Genomic DNA, 9,604 nt, shown 5'->3' with positions numbered 1-9,604 from the left:
AAATAAATTAAAGAGCTCATAGCAGATATCAAGCAGGCTTAACTTAACATAATGGAACATACCTCTTAGAATGCAGCCTAATAATGGCTTTGTTGTTGCTCTGATTTCTGTACTTCATTTTATTTGCATTATTTTACAGGAGTACAATTTACTGGGTTCAGCTGCTTATTCTGTCTCTGCTCTGCTGCTCTGATACGTTAAAGTGTTCATGGACTTTTAAATGATTAAGACTGATGTTAGGCTGCAGTTCATTAAAAGCTTTCTTTTATTTTTCTATCAGTAGTAATTCTCAATTTCATTAGCTGCATTACAGCTAATTTATTTCACAGTCATAATCATTGCTTGAGATTTGCCTTTTTGGCATGAGGTTAACTTAGGGGATGATTTTCTCATTTTCTTTAGTTAGGAACTGGGAGCTTTAAAAGGCTGTCATTTGTCTGTTAAAAAAGCTCATGAACTCGCTTAGCTTAGCATCTGTTATATGTTATACCATTTGGTAAAGATGGGGTTCTAAATCTTTATCTTTCATCATGTGCCAGTATTTTTTATATTATGTATTTTAGAAAGATATTTACTTGCTGATTGCCAAAACATGTTTATAAAGGAAGTATAAGCAGATTTTGTAACTTCTGGTGGCAGTAGTAAGTTGACTGAGAGACGGTATGTGACATTTTCTTTAGACAAATGTCACACTTTGGGGGGGGGGTGTGACATACAAGTTGTTTGAAAATAATGTTTAAAAGTGAAATCCCTACATTTTCAAGGTTATTAGATGAACAGTGAAAGTACTGCATTTATCATCTCTGTAGGTTTCCCTGACCAGGTTTGTCTACACAGTGGGTGGCCACTGTCTGGTGCTACTGTTATAAGCTCTGTTCTACAGCCTGTCACATTTGCAGTCAAAACATTTAGTTTCTTGCTGTTCCAGATAATTTATCTGAGAGACCACAGAATCCTGGGGCATGGATGTTTTATGAGTTCCATCAAAAAAAAAAAAATCTATGGACTGTAGTCTAGTTAATAAATAAATAGCATTTCCATGCATGTTCTGCATGAGAACGCATACAGACTCTTTTGCAGTAAACCATGCAGTTTTTAATTGGCATTTCTCTTTTCCCCTCTGCTTTGTCCTGAATACAACTCCCCAGCTTCTCCTGCTGAAAGTTTTACTTGGCTGTATGTGTGTTACCACTGCAGATGACCTTGTACATGCTGACATGAATGATGACTGGATGCTTCCAGCTGTTGGACGCAGCCATAATTTGTGGATGAAATTACATGTCTAAATGCATTGTGATCTCACACATACAATGCTTATACATTTTATGTTCTTATTTATTAATTGAAATGTTGAAGTAGTTCAGTGACCCTTTTTAAGATACAAGCTGTCTCTTAGGTAAGCATATAGTCTATAAACAATAAAATTTAAGAATGTGTACTTTATATGAAGAAATAAACACATGGAATTAATAAGGAAAGTCAAAACTGTTGAAGCATAGAACAGGAAATAAGTAAGACAGTTACATTTTACTTCAGTAAAAAAGTGCAATTTGTGTACATCTGTATCACTGCAGGAGTAGGTAATAAAATACTTAGTGCAAGCTATATGTAATGTGTGGCATGAACGGTGTTGGTGCTTGTAAAATACTTAATATATGTCATTCAAACTTGTAAAATAGTTTTTATACGTCATGCATAATGTCTGGTGTTAATAGCATTAGTTCTTGAGTCGTAACTCGGCTTTGATAAAGATTGTAAGATAATGACTGGCTGGATAATCTTCCTATACTGTGAGGAATTACTAAGAAGTAAAGCAACCTAGTATTTGTCACTGAAGCAGTTATGTTGATAATAATCCTATATATATGTTCAAGGAGCTTTTTCCTGAAAGAAAAGATAGCTGTACTGTGACATCTTAAAACCTCTTGGCCCAGGATTAGGATTTAAAACAACTGCAGTCTTGCGGTTTTAAGTGAAATATTAACTTTTCGCATATAGGAACAGTAAATTATGTAAGCCAAACAGTAAATTATGTAAACCTAACAATTTTAGGAATGCAGTTTGTTTGTGTCCTTTTTAACTCCAGTGCAGGTATGGCTTTATTTTGGTTGTTCATAGCACAGTTTGTATAATAGAAATAATATAGACCTTAGAAAGGGGCGGCTGCAGTGGTGCAGCGGTTAGGGTTGCCGCTCACAGCAACAGGCTCTCCGTTTCAATCCTTGGCTGGGGTGCCTTCTGTGTGGAGTCTGTATGTCCTCCCTGTGGTCACGTGGGTTACCTCCGGGTGCTCCAGTTTCTTCTCACATCCCAAAGACATGCTGTAGGTGGATTGGACACTTCAAATTGGCCCTAGGTGTGCGTGTGTGCCTTCTGTGGAAGGTTGTGCGCTGGGCTGGGCAACTCGACACTGTAAAACTCCACTGGTAATCATGAGCGGACAGGTGATCCGCTGTGGCGACCCCTAACCGGGAAAAGCCGAAAGAAGAAGAAGATAGGCCTTATAAAAAAAATTGTAGAAATCAGTCACAATTCATTTTTCTTCCAGAAGGCGCAAGTAAGCAAGCTGTCCCCAGTACATAGCAAGTTTAATAGGCAGGTGTATACTCATCAACAAACTGAGACCCCCCCCCCCCTCCTATCAGGCTCATAAGTAGTACATCATAGCAGAGCTACTGACGCTTCAGGAGACTTACTGCAGCCATTCTTACATTCAGAAGTTTCCAATGAAACTAGCATTCCTCATTTCTAGGGTAAAATCTAGCAAGTCTCAGTTCTAACACAAACCCATTGAACAAAATGTCTTCTTTTTCCCAAGGTTATCATGATGTCTTCTGTGATGGAGAAATTTTAAGACAGCTATGTCCTTAACACAAATTTCCCTTTTCCAGGATTGTATTTTCCTCCCTGGAGAATGATCTCAGTGTCATAAAAAAGCATGACAGCGGCTTCTTACCCTCTTGAGGCAATTTTCATGTCTGACTGCCTCCTGGGTACACCCAGTGTTGTGGCTGAATTAATTTTAGTATTATTTTCTTTAGGAATTTTTTTTTGTTGCTTTTTCATCATTTTACCTACCACATTTGATATTTTCTTGCCAGGATGAAAAAAGAAACACATTACAAGGTACCTGCAGCCATTTCTTTCTTATTTCACACCCACTGGGCTCATAAAGTTGTATACTGTCATGTACATTTGCATTCTTTCTTTCCCTGGTGACAATGGGCCTATTAGTTCTTTTGTAGTCTTAGGGCAAAGACATCTGGCAGTCTCTGAGAACAACTTTGCAAGCAAGGAAATATTATACTCCAGCTAACTCCTTGAAGGAAAAAGGGAGGAAGACAAGATCTGAAACTCGCAGCATTTTACTTTTCAAAAAGGTCCTATTGTCTCAGCTGTTTCTTTACATTCTCTGCTAGACATTTTTATGGCTTTTACAATACATATGTGGGAAACAAATGTGTAATACATAATACAGAGCACTCATTGATGCATATTCTCAAAAAGTAACTGTATTTCTCACTGCTCTTAATGTATGATATTTTATATGCTAACATCAAGTGTTTTAAGAGTTTAAATACTTTTGTTGTGCAATACTCAGTCCACTGAAAACTGTACTCTGTCAATGTGTTATAACAAGACAGAAACAAAGACAGTGCTGCTGTCATATATTTGTACATGAGCACGCGCTTGTGTGAGTGTGTGAGTGTGCGAGTGTGTGTGTGTGTGTGTGTGTGTGTGTGTGTATACTGAATTTAAAATGTTTGTGTTTGTTGATAGATAATTTTATGCTTCAGTATTAATTTCATAGTGAAAAGTACCACTGACCAACAGTTGAACCTTAGCTTCTCTCCTCCAGCAGTTATATTTTCGATGATTGTTGCCTAATACAGTTGCAGTGTGGGCCATGGAGCAGAATATTGCAACAAAGTTAAGGCTGGCATGATTTAAAACTGTTAAATGTACAGTTAATTTTGCTGGCATATTTTTGTGGGTATTTCACTTTCATGTTACCCGATTAAACTGAATGTGTGTGTTCTCCTTTTGATCTAATACTTATTGCTTCTGTGAGGCTTTTGTCATTGGCTATGTAGTGGTTGAAATAGGTCACTTTGGGTCAGTTCTTTTTCTGTTTAACATACCATAAAAAAAATAAATAAATAAAATGTTTTTTCCAAAAGGATGAGGTATCAGCAAGGGAGCCCGCAGGATTTTTTGCAGGGGGGTGCAAACCCAGAGCCCCACCCACATAACTCTCCCCACCCCCTGCCAACATAGCCCCACCCATGTCCACCCCCAAGCCCCGCCCACACAGCCATTCCAGTGTCCCATTACTTGGCTATTTCTCCCCATTTGCCGTAGACACTGTTCAAATCTCTGTGTGCATACTGTTTTATGCTTTAGTTCTACAATGATTACAGGCAGTTGGATTTAAATTACAACTTTTATTTCAAACATTATAGCCCAAACACTGAGACATTTACTAAACCTAAAAAAGCAATAGTCTTACAATGAAAACAGACTTGGCATTAAAGCTTCTCTACTTTTGAATCTCACATTCAATGAAACTGCATTGAAACCCACATTCAAAGAAAAAGCATCTGGCCAGTGGCAGGTTATTTACCTTTGAACTGTTTTCAAGCAATAGGCTCCTTGCACACTGTTAGGGCCATGCAAAAGATTTGATTTACCAGATTGTATTAATTATAATATATAATTGAATTATATCCCTTGTATTATACAGCAACACTTGAGTGTCTCTGCCGAAGTAAAAGTAATCTGAATAATTCCACATTAAAGATATCTGAAACTAATGAAGATGTTGTTGCTAGAAAACTGTATATTTCAGTGTTTCATCTACAAATTCAGTGCCTGCTTCTGTCAAAGTATAAATTGCCTATGTTAAATTAAAAAATGGTAAGCTGGTATATTGCAATAGAAAATGGATGGCAAGCTGAAAAGGTTCATAGTTATTAGGCATCTCATCCAAAGGAGGACATCCTCAGGACTGCAGCATACAGATGTACATGCTGTAGGAATAGAACCTCATGCCTCTCCATTAAGATGCAAGTATTCTACTTGTGGTGCTACTAACATAGCTTTAAAACTTTATACCACAATAGAGATACCATTTGCTAAACAAAACAGTTGCACATTATAAATAGACTTTGCATGAGCAGCAGTAAACTTAGCTTCCCTTAAAACTCAGTTCCTTGAAAATGCACTTAATTCCACCTGCTAACTCTAACTTGAGCATTTTGCTTTCTCTCTCACACAAACATACCACAACCCTCAAGGCCTCAACCTTAGTGCAAGAAATCTGGACAAAACCTAAAATAAATAGGGCAGATTATAAATATGGCTCTCAACTTAGAAAATTGCAAGAGTAACAGGATTTGTGTTAGTATGCATTTTTCTAAATGATATGACATCTAATGATATGACATCTAAAACTGAAATGTCTCATTATTTAGCAACTTCAATCCTTTTTAGGAGGAATATGGGGCAAAAATCTGGACATTCTGCAAAAACCTGGACAGCTGAGGGGTATGCTACCTCCCTCTTATACACACAAACAAAATAATTCTAGTCAGACGAATTAGTTCTGGGAAGGTTGCACTGAACGGCACCGTGCTTGATCTGAAGTGGGTGAAATCCTGGTAGCCAGTGATAACTGATCTGCAGCTCAGCAATGTGGAGCATTAAAGCATTTTTAGCAGAGCATTGTTTCATCACTACCTATTGTGTTTGCACATAAGCTGTAGCTATTTCAAACATTTGCCTTTTTTGATTACTACAGAGTACATTTACCCACCAGAGCTATTGTGTTTTGACTTCAGTGTGGAGCTTACCTAGTTGTTGCAGGGCTTGGCTTTTAAGTAAGGTAGAAATGCTTATTTACCATATACCATTAAAGCCACCCAACTACAAAAGTGTACTAACACACAGACACTGCTATAAGTCACTGGTCTCCAATAAAACGTAATGAGCTTCTGAAAATACTGTAATCCTGTCCTTTTATTACAAATACTGTCATATGCATTTCGATACCCAAGGCTTATACATTATCTAGTTATGTAAATATTCTCTGCATGGCAACAACGAAAAGGCTTTCAATGCTGGTAATTTTTTAACAATATGCTTACTAAAGCTTACTTGCATCTTACAATCTCCGACAAGCTTACCTGATGTTCATTAAACCATGGCTACTTAAAACAGCGCAACAAGGCACTGTGACAGCATACAGTTCCTGAATAATAAGAAGCATAAATCAACAGTATAAAAATCTGATCGAAAACCAGAACATTCTGCAAAATCAAGGACAGATGAAAAGCCACGGTCGTATTTGTGATCTACCTTGGATGGGGGAATACTCTGCACACTTACACTGCATAACTGCTCCTTGCCTTCCTTGGACACATCCAGAGCCACTACAATGGGGGGGGTGCAATAAGTATGTCATAATTTGAAATGTCTCTGGCTGACAGTGATGGCTCTGACACTCATACCTCAACTTCAGAGCAAGAAATCTTGACAAAAGCCATACATAGAACTAGAAGTGGGACACAGGCCCAAAAATAAGGCCAATTTTTAAATATTGCTCTTATTAACTTAGATAATAGAACAGTAGTAGATCTTGCATTAGTACGAATTTTCTGAAGGGTATAAAATCTGAAACTCAATCTTTAATGACTTTCCACTAATTTTCCAGAAAACCACAATTTTATGAAAAACAGACCAAATGTGATGCAAAAATACCTGTCAAAAAAAGGGACACCTTTTTAATATTAACATTGTTAACTTGAGCAGCTAACAAAATAAGAGCATCTACATGCATTTCTGAAATAAAAGTAATCTATAACTCTGATCACTACAGTTATATATAATTGTAAACCCTCCACATTTTCTTCCAAAACTGCCATTTTGGATGAGGGATTATTAGGGGAGAGCAACATTTTGAGCCAAAATTAGGGACAAATGAGAGGTTTGGATATTCCTAATCTACAAAGTGATTTGCATGTACCTCTCAACCTCTTAATGCAGGAAATCTGGACAAGGCCCAAATATATTGGGTGGAACATACAAACACTACTAAAAATTGCTCTTGTATAAACTTAAGACAGTCTTACATTAGCATGCATTTTTCTGAAGGTTATGACGTCTGAAACTCAATGTCTGTCATTTAGTGACTTAATTCCTAAATGATTTGCTAGAAAACCACAAATTTTATGAGGAACAAACCAAAAATAAGAAGCAAATATCTATTCATTCTGCAAAGATATGGACAACTGAGAGGTATAGTTCAACCGGGGCTGTCTGAGTTCTACCCCTTACAAAATCATGGTCAAATGGAGACTCCCCCCTGCAGCCATTCCAATGTCCCATTCCTTGGTTATTTTGCCCCATTTACCATAAACACTAATGTGCATACTGCTTTACTTCTGCGATGATTTAGGATTTCATTTGAAAGTTTTATTTTGCATTTTACAGCACAAACCCTAATACATATCTGTTAAACAAAGCAATGCAGTCTCACAATGAAAATAGACTAAAATTAAAACTTCTCTGCCCTCGAAACTCACATGCATTGAAACAGCATTGAAACCCACATTCAAAGAAAATACATTACTCTGGGCTGTCTTCAAGATCATAGGCCCCTCGAACATAACATGCACATGCTCTTTGATACACCTTCCTGACTGTATTACATTATATTCCTTGTACAATACAGTACAGTTGTTAGAGGGCATTTTAAATGTGTTTCAACATTTTTCCAGTAAACAATGAAACAAAATGCATACACCAATGACAAAACTGCCCAATTCAGAACATTTCCATCATAAAGTCTACTCAACCTTCTATAGTCCACCAGTATCAGTAAAAAGATATGCACAATCTCTGTAGTAAAATCCACATTAAAGAAATTTGTAACTAATAAAGAGGTTGCTGCTAGCAAACACTTTATATGTCATTGTTTAATCTACAAATAAAGTGCCTGTTACCCTTGGAAGAATAAATTGCCTTTGTTGCATGCAATAAAAAAATGATAAGCTAGTAATACCGCAATAGGGAATGGCTAGCAAACTGATAACAGGTTCATAGTTACTAGGTATCTTTGCCAAAAGAACTGCAGCATCCACCCCCTTTACAACACAGTACAGTATCAGCAATGCATCTACCTACTGCAGGAGTAGAACCCACAGCCTTCAGCATCAAAAGCAAGTACACTATCCTGTGGTGCTATTAACAGTGCGAGCAGACTAAACATAAGCAGCACTAAACTTTTGCTCCCCTGCAGCTCTCAGCTCCTTGTAAAATCTACTCGACACTCAGCTGTATCTCTGAACGTTGCAGCACAAGAAATCTGGAAAAAGCCAAAATTTATTGGTTGGGGGGGGACAAAAGGCCAAGAAACAGGGACACATTTTAAACATTGCTTGTATAATGTTGGAAAGTTGCTAGAATAAAATGCTGCATTACCACCATACATTTCACTGCCACGTCTTGAACCCAGGGGACCCCATGCAAAACAGTCAGAGCAACATACCACTACGCCAAATCAGCTGTTTTGTGAAAGAGGAAGACTGAAACTTAAATGGCTATCATTTAGTGAATTCAGTTCTCACCATAGCACAGCTGTCAACCTCTTAGCACAAAATACCTGAACAAAGCCAATAATGGGTGAATACAACCCCAAACATTCAGTGAATTCAGTTCTCACCATAGCTCTCAACCTCTTAGCAAAACACCCAGACAAAGCCAGTAATGGGGAATATAGCCCCAAACATATTCAGTGAATTCAGTTCTTACTATAGCTCTCAACCTTAGCACAAAACCTGGATGAAGCCAATAAATACTTGAATAAAGCCAATACTGGGTAAATACAGCCCCCAAACATATTCAGTGAATTCAGTTCTTACCATAGCTCTCAACCTTAGCACAAAACCTGGATGAAGCCAATAATGGGGGGAATACAGTCCCAAAGACAGGGATACATTTCAAATATCCATCTTGTACACTTAGAAGAAAATTGCTAAAATAAAAGCTTTTGTTACCATGCACTTTCTGAAGAATATGTAGTCTGACATTGAAATGAGTGTCCATTTTTTTAACATTTGTTAACCAGGAAAGTCTGACTTGGAAAAAGCAAATTTTTAGCAGAGGTCCAGGGAGAAACACTCCAGACAGCCAAGAATCAAACCAGAGAACATGTAGCTGTGAGGCAACAAGGACACGCACAGAAACCACAGATTTTATGAGGAACTTTAGAGTTGGTGCATTATTCACAAGCTTTTTCAGTAACTCATAGAGGTTTCCTGTTCCGGATATTAGTCTATTGTCATATGTTCTAGAAGTTTGTTTAAAGGCATAAAGCCATAGTTACCTCTAGCATGTTATGTTTGAACTTAGACAAAGACTGTATCATTCCTAAAAATCTCCTGAAGGTTTGTCTATCCTCCAGCGTTTGCATAAGTACAGCAATTCTTACTTTTCTCCTTATTTGGCTGCATGCCTTGATACAGGAAAGTGACCCATGTATTGAAATTGGTCATGTAAATTTGGCATTTATTCCTGTTTGGTGAGCAACTGGACCAACCTCAAG

The sequence above is a fragment of the Protopterus annectens genome, chromosome 6.part0, assembly GCF_019279795.1.
Source record: "Protopterus annectens isolate FY-2018-M chromosome 6.part0, PAN1.0, whole genome shotgun sequence".
Classification (NCBI taxonomy): Eukaryota; Metazoa; Chordata; order Ceratodontiformes; family Protopteridae; genus Protopterus; species Protopterus annectens.
This window is presented reverse-complemented; position numbering follows the sequence as displayed.